This window comes from Zophobas morio, unplaced genomic scaffold (genome assembly GCF_036711695.1).
Source record: "Zophobas morio isolate AGI-343-1 ecotype UQ-CSIRO unplaced genomic scaffold, CSIRO_AGI_Zmor_V1 ptg000006l, whole genome shotgun sequence".
NCBI lineage: Eukaryota > Metazoa > Arthropoda > Insecta > Coleoptera > Tenebrionidae > Zophobas > Zophobas morio.
In genome coordinates, this window is record NW_026972111.1 from 7589420 (window position 1) to 7597273 (window position 7854).

Sequence of the window (7854 nt, forward strand, 5' to 3'; positions counted from 1 at the left end):
ATTTTTGATTTTTCTAATTTTCAGGTTTTTGGTTTTTCAATTTTTCGATCTTTTAAATTTTCGATTTCTCGACGTTTCGGTTTCCCAATTATTCGTCATTTCAATTTTGGAATTTTTCAAAATTTCGATTTTTAAATTTTATGATTCGAGTTTTTACAATTTTCGGTTTTTTTGATGTTTCGATTTCCCAATTTTTCGATTTTTTTTTTTAGATTTTTCTAATTTTTGAAGTTTCCATTTCTAGATTTTTCAAGTTTTCGGTGTTTTAATTTTTTAATTCTTAAAATTTTTGATTCTTCGGTTTTTAAATTTTTCGATTTTTAAATTTTTCCATATTTTGATTTCTTTTTTTGTTTTAAATTTTTTAATTTTTCGATTTTGGCCTATTTCGATTTCTCAATTTTTTCGATTTTTTAGGTTTTTGGTTTCTTTCGATTTTTTAAATTTTCGATTTTCGACTTTTCGATTTCCGAATTTTTCGTCATTTCAATTTTGGAATTTTTCAATTTTTCAGTTTTTCAATTCTTCAATATTTCGATTTTGGATTTTTGATTTCTCGGTTTTTGGATGTTTCGATATATCAAGTTTTCGATTTTTAAATTTTAGATTTTTGGTTTTTTTGAAGTTTCGGTTTCTGGGTTTTTCAATTTTTCGGTATATTAATTTTTATTTTTTTTTTAATTTTTGATTCTTCGGTTTTTGGATATTTCAGTTTTTCCATTTTTCAATTTTCTTTTAATTTTTCAATTTTTCTATTGCTAACTTTTTAATTTTTCGATTTTTCAGATTTTTGGTTTTTCAATTTCTCGATTTTTTAAATTTTCGATTCTTCGAATTTTCGATTTCCTAAATTTTCGTCATTTCAGTTTTGAAATTTTTCAATATCTCGATTTTTCAATTTTTCATTTCTTCAATTTTTTGATTTTGCATTTTCGATTTCTCGGTTTTCGATTTTTCAATTTTTCGATATTTAAATTTTATACTTTGAGTTTTTACATTTTTCGGTTTTTTGGTGTTTTGATTTCTCAATTGTTCGTTTTTTAAATTTTAGATTTTTCGATTTTTTGAAGTTCCGATTTCTGGATCTCCCAAGTTTTCGGTATTTTAATTTTTTCAAATTTTTATTTCTCGATTTCTAAATTTTTCGATTTTTCAAATTTTCCATATTTTGATTTATCTTTTTTTTTATTTCAAATTTCTCAATTTTTCGATTTTGGCCTATTTCGAGTTCTCAATTTTTCGATTTTTTAGGTTTTTGGTTTTTCAATTATTCAATTTTTTAAATTTTCGATTTTTCAACTTTCCGATTTCCTAATTTTTCGTCATTTTAATTTTGGAATTTTTCAATATCTCGATTTTTCAGTTCCTCGATTCTTCAATTTTTCGATTTATCGGTTTTTCGATTTTTCGAGTTTTAAATTAGACTTTTGAGTTTTTATGTTTTTCGGTTTTTTGATGTTTCGATTTCTTGATTTCTCGATTTTCAAATTTTATAATATGCATTGAGATTTTGAGTTTTTGTTTTTTTTTATTTTAAATTTTTCAGTTTTTAACTTTTCGGTTTTTAGATTTTGATCTATTTCTATTCCAGGGTTGCGATTGTTTAATTTTTCGATTATTCGACTTTTTGATTTCCCAATTTTTCATCGTTTCAGTTTCAGAATTTTTCAATTTTTCGATTTTTCAGTTTTTCGATTTTTAAATTTCAGTTTTAATTTTTTTTAATTTTCCGATTTTTTGTTGTTTCGATTTCTCGATTCCTCGACTTCTCGACTTTTCAATTTTTCAATTCTTCGATATTTTATTTTTTAATTTTTGGAATTTCTAAATTTTTAATGTTTCAGTCTTAGGATTTCTCAATTTATCCATATTTCAGTGTTGGGATTTTTCCAGCTTTCGACTCTTCCATTTATCGATTCTTCAAATTTTCGATTTCTCGATTTTTTCATTTTCCGATTTCCCAATTTTCCGATGTTTCAGTTGTACGAAATTAAAATTTTTCGAGCCTTCAATTTTTTTATTTTTCAATTTTTCAATTTTTGACGTTTCTAAATTTTCAATTTTTCGATTTCTTCATTTCTCGATTAATTGATTTTTTCATTTTAAGACTTTTCGACTTTTGGATGTTTCGATTTGTCAATTTTTTTCTTATTCTCTAATTGTCGATATTTAATTTTCCCATTCTTCGACTTTTCGAAATCTCGATTTCCCAATGGTTCGACGTTTCGGTTTTGGAATTTTTCAATTTTCCGATTCTTCAATTTTTCCATTTTTAAATTTTTCCATTTTTCGATATATCTTTTTTTTATTTTGAATTTTTCAATTTTCGTTTCGTTAACTTTTAAATTTCCGATTTTCGACTTTTCGATTTCCTAATTTTTCGTCATTTCAATTTTGGAATGTTTCAATATCTCGATTTTTCAGTTTTTCAATTCTTCAATATTTCGATTTTGGATTTTTGATTTCTCGGTTTTTGGATATTTCGATATCTCAAGTTTTCGATTTTTAAATTTTAGATTTTTGGTTTTTTGAAGTTTCGGTTTCTGGATTTTTCAATTTTTCGGTATTTTAATTTTTTTTTTTTAAATTTAAATTCTTCGGTTTCTAAATTTTTAGATATTTCAATTTTTCCATTTTTCGATTTTCTTTTCATTTTTCAATTTTTCTATTACTAACTCTTTTTAATTTTTCGATTTTTTAGGTTTTTGGTTCCTCAATTTCTCGATTTTTTAAATTTTCGATTCTTCGACTTTCCGATTTCCTGATTTTTCGTCATTTTAATTTTGGAATTTTTCAATATCTCGATTTTTCAGTTTTTCGAGTTTTAAATTAGACTTTGAGTTTTGTTTTTCGGTTTTTTAATTTTTTAATTTTTAAAATTTTTGATTTTTAGGTTTCTAATTTTTTCAATTTTTTAATATTTCTATTTATTGAGATTTCGATGTTTCGAGTTTCTGACTGTTCAATTCATCGATGTTTCGATTTATCGATTTTTTTATTTAAAATTTTTCAGTTGTCAATTTTTAACTTTTCGGTTTCTCAATTTTCAGTTTCGAAATTTTTTAATTTTTCGATTTTTAAATTTCAGATTTTAAATTTTTTTATTTTTCGATTTTTTGTTGTTTTGATTTCTCGAATTTCCAATTTTTCGATATTTTAATTTATCATTTTTTTTAATTTTAGGTGTTTCGATTTCTCGATTTCTCGACTTCCCGGGTTTTCAATTTTTCAATTCTTCTTATTTAATTTTTTAATTTACGTAATTTCTAAATTTTTAATGTTTCAGTTTTAGGATTTCTCAATTTATCTAAATTTTTTGATTTCCCGATTTTTTCATTGTTATACGAAATTAAAATGTTTCGTTTTTGCAATTTTTATATTTTTCAATTTTTCAATTTTTGATGTGTCTAAATTTTCTATTTTTCGATTTCTTCATTTCTAGATTAATCGATTTATTGATTTTCCAATTTCTCGACTTTTCTATGTTTCAATTTGTCAGTTTTTTTCTTATTCTCTAATTTTAGATATTTAATTTTTCGATTTTTCGACTTTTAATTTTTTGATATTTCAGTATTGGAATTTCTCAAAATTTCGATATCTTCAATTTCTGGATTTTTTACTTTTTCGATGTTTCAATTTTTCGGATTTTCAATATTTCGATTTCTCGATTTATCAAAATTTCGATGTTTCGATTTTTTTATTGCTCAGTTTCTCGATTTTTCGATTTTTCAATTTTTCCATTTTTCGATTTATCATGTTTTTATTTTTAACTTTTCAATTGTTAACTTTTCAGTATTTCGATTTTGGCCTAATTCGACTTCTGAATTTTTGAGTTTTTGAATTTTCGGGTTTTTGGTTTTTCAATTTTTCGATTTTTTAAATTTTCGATTTTTCAGTTTTTCGATTTTTAAATTTTATGCTTCGATTTTTCGACTTTTCGGTTTCCCAATCATCCGTCATTTTAATTTTGGAATTTTTCAAAATCTCCATTTTTCAGTTTTTCAATTTTTCGAATAGTATTTTTCCCGTAGGTTATCTGCTTTAAATTGTTCACACTAGTACGGACCGCGTTCCCTTGAGGAAAGTTGCTAGAGATATTTTAATTATGAAAATTACAGGAAAAATGCAACTGTTTTAGCAGATGAGAACAAAATCTATAGAAACAAATTATTGAAATCTATACTATCTATATTATATTATATATTATATATATATATATAATATAATACACATAGTATTTTTTGAACAACACGATACTCAAAAACATGTTTTTATTTCTCGTAAAGAAATAAGGATTTTGCAACTAAACTCCGCCCCCTTGGTTCACGACGAATAAAAAAAATCATCAGAAATGAGACAGGGTGGGTGGGCGGGGCTTATATTTTGGTTGTATGAATTACTGAAAAATCAATTTCATCTTCTACCTATTTTAAATCTAATTTTTGAATAAAAAACGACTTTTGTAAACAGTGTTTTTTGACTTTTTTACGCAGTCTTGGATGTTGTATACAAGTTTTACCGATTTTGTATAATTTTTAAAAATTGCCTGTGTTCTAGATCACACTCTATAATCTCTTTCTGAAAAATACTTTTTAAAATTTCGATGATTTTAGAGTACCCAAAAAATTTGGAAAATGTAAACACAATAACAACTACAATACATTTTAAAAAACCACAAGTGACAAACACCGCAATAAAATATATTATCCCAATAACATTATTTTTTAGCGAAAGCGCTTATGGGACTGCTTTACACAAAAGCCAACGACTGTTTAATCGTCCAAACGATTTTAAAAATGTTTCTGCGAAGTTATAAACCGGCAGTAAATGTGTTTGCCTACACGTAACCAACTCTCCGAGCTGCTTGAATCGTCTCATCAAAATCACAAAAACATCAATAAAGCAACTGTGCTTAATGAAATTATTTATCTAAAATTAATTCCTCCGTTATCTACCGATTAATAAGTAGTTTTCAAATCAAGTAGCACCCAACAACCGCCTCTTTTTACCATCCGCTTTTTCAGTCCCACAGTTTCTTGCAGGCCCAACAAAACCACATAGACCTCCACTGTTTATCAGAGTGTCGCTCCGTGCTTATCTCCTCCTTACAAGCACTTATACCAATAAAGACATGTCTCTGCGTCCCCGAGCTGCACCACGACCAGGCAAGTTAATTAAATTCGTTAATTAGTTATCTAACTTTCGAAAACGCTTTTCAGTTCCGTATGTCCTGCGTATGCGGGTCGCAAACCTGGACGACAAAGACTTCATCGAGATAGACTACGACGAAAACAAATTGAACTATCGTGACCTGATCGAAACCTGCTGCGAGGAGCTGGGTGTTGATAAAATTGACATCGAGAAAATACGAAAATTGCCCGATGTTACGATACGTCGTGATGAAGATGTTCAGCGGTTCAATAAGTTGGAACATTTAGAGGTGGTCATTGTGCCTTCGAGAATGCAAAGGCAGTATAACTATCAGTTGTAGAGTTATGAGGTTTTGATAAATTTGACGTGGTTCTGGGTGGGTCCTTGGAAATGAGAATAGTAGATTTCAATTTGTGATTGTGTGTAATTTTTAGTTCGACTAATCGGTGATTTGTCATTGTGGATTCAATTTTAATAAAGGCGCTGAAGAATTGTTGATGTTTTTTCTGACGTTTCGTTCTCTCTGAACATTTTTTTTCTTTTTTTGGAAAATTTTGTCCATTGTTCACGATTATCACTATTATTATTAGTAAATAGTAGGGTGTAAAATGTTACTTCTGGACCACGACATTTGGCGTTTGAAAAATCAAGGTTGAATCTTACAAATTTAGCTGTTTTCCCAAAAGTCAACAACCGAACAAGACCTAAAACGTTCGTCGCCTGAAAACTTGTTTGATCTACAGACCAGAGCGCGCTCAGGCCAATGTCGACTCTAAGCGATTTGGTTGGTTTGGACTATAATTTCTGCGGGAAATAGTTGTTTGGTCGGTTTTTATAACGACCAAGTGAATATTTTTGGTACATATTTAGATGATTTTACATATTTTGTTTAACTAAGATTTAATTCTTTATTTGTGTTTTATACTAGCAAAACGTCTTAAACTAAGAATATTGTTGAAATCGTATTAACCCAATGGATTTTTTTCGGGAAAATGTTTTGGAAACACTGTGTTTTATTTTGTATGAATTTTTAAATGTTTTTAGTGATAATTTTTCTGGTTGTTTTCGATACACTGTATGATATTAACAGTGAGAAAAAAAATGAAAAATTAAATTAATCGAAAATTCGAAAAATCTAATAAATCGAAACCTTAAAAAATCGTAAAACCGAAACATTGAAAAGTCGAAACATCGAAAAACTGGAAAATCTAAAAACCGAGAAATCGAAAAATCAAAAGATCAAGAAATCGTGGAGTCGAAAAGTCGAACAATTGAGAAACCGAAATAGGTCAAAATCGAAAAATCTAAAATTAAAAAATGGAACAATTTATAAATTGATAAATCGATGATAAATAAATCGAGAAATCAAAAAACTTAAAAATTCGAAAAATTGAAAAATTGAGAGATTGAAAAATCAAAGAACGAGAAATCGAAAAGTGATGAAGTCGAAAAATCGAAAAATAGAGAAATCGACAAACAAAAAGTTAAAAGTTGAAAAATTGGAAAAGCGGAAAAATCAAAAAACGAAAAACTGGAAAACTGGAAAAACTGAGAAACCGAAATAGGCCAAAATAAAAAATTGAAAAATTGAAAAACAGAACAGCTAAAACTAGGAAGTCGAAAAATCGAAAGATTAAGAAATATTGAAAAATTAAAATATCAAAAAATTGAAAAATCTAAAATTTAAAAATCCAAAAATTGAAAAATCGAAAAAATAAAAAGATAGACACATCTAAAAATCCAGCACTCAAAAATAGAAAAGCCGAAGAATTGAAATATTGAAAAAACCCAAAACTGAAATATCGAAAAACTGAAAAATGAAAGAAAAGCTAAAAATGGGAAACTAAATCGGGAAATCAAAACATTGAAAAATCGAAAAATTGAAAACAGAAAATCTAAAACCGGGAAGTCGAAAAATCGAAAGATTAAGCAATCGAAAAATTGAAAAATCGAAAAAGTAAAAAAATCGACACATCGAAAACTCCAAAAACGAAAAATCGAAAAATTTCAAAACTGAAAAATGGAAAACCGGAAACTGAAATATCCAAAAACTGAGAACCTAAAAAGTCGAAAAATTGAGCAAGCGAGAAATCCAAAAAGTGAACACGAAAAATAGAATCCTTCAAAGATCGATAAATTGAAAAATCAAAAACCTGAGAAATCAAAAAATTAAAGAATTGAAGAACAGGAATATCGAAACCCTCGAAAGTCAAGAAATGGGAAAATCAAAACATCGATTAATTGAAAAATGAAAAATTTGAAAAAACGACAATTGAAAAACAGAAAATCTAAAACCGGGAAGTCGAAAAATCGATAGATTAAGAAATCAAAACATTTGAAAAATTCTAAAATTTGAAAAACTGAAATATCGAAGAACTGAAATGAAAAATCTAGAAATCGGAAAATCTAAAATTTTAAATATTGAAAAATTAAAATATCAAAAAACTGAAAAATCTAAAATTTAAAAATCGAAAAATTGAATAAACGACAACTGAAGAACAGAAGATCTAAAACCGGGAAGTCGAAAAATCGAAAGATTAAGAAATCGACCTTATCAAATACTAACCCCACCAACCCGCCCGCTCTTTTCTTAGAAGGTATGTTATTTGCCAGTTAGTCATATCTTAGCAAGTACTAGCTCCTCCCATGATCCCTTTTCTTATAGGGTATGTCATTTACCAAAATCAGTTTTCTCTTACAAGG

The 7854-nt window shown here is 27.2% G+C and overlaps 1 long non-coding RNA gene across 1 annotated transcript; it reads left to right on the forward strand.

Moving 5' to 3' along the window:
• The first annotated feature begins 4987 nt into the window (after positions 1–4987).
• Positions 4988–5644, forward strand: LOC135123044 (uncharacterized). Its single transcript, XR_010279528.1, has 2 exons — positions 4988–5165; positions 5220–5644. It is a non-coding gene; the product is annotated as an uncharacterized LOC135123044 (long non-coding RNA).
• The last annotated feature ends 2210 nt before the right edge of the window (positions 5645–7854 follow it).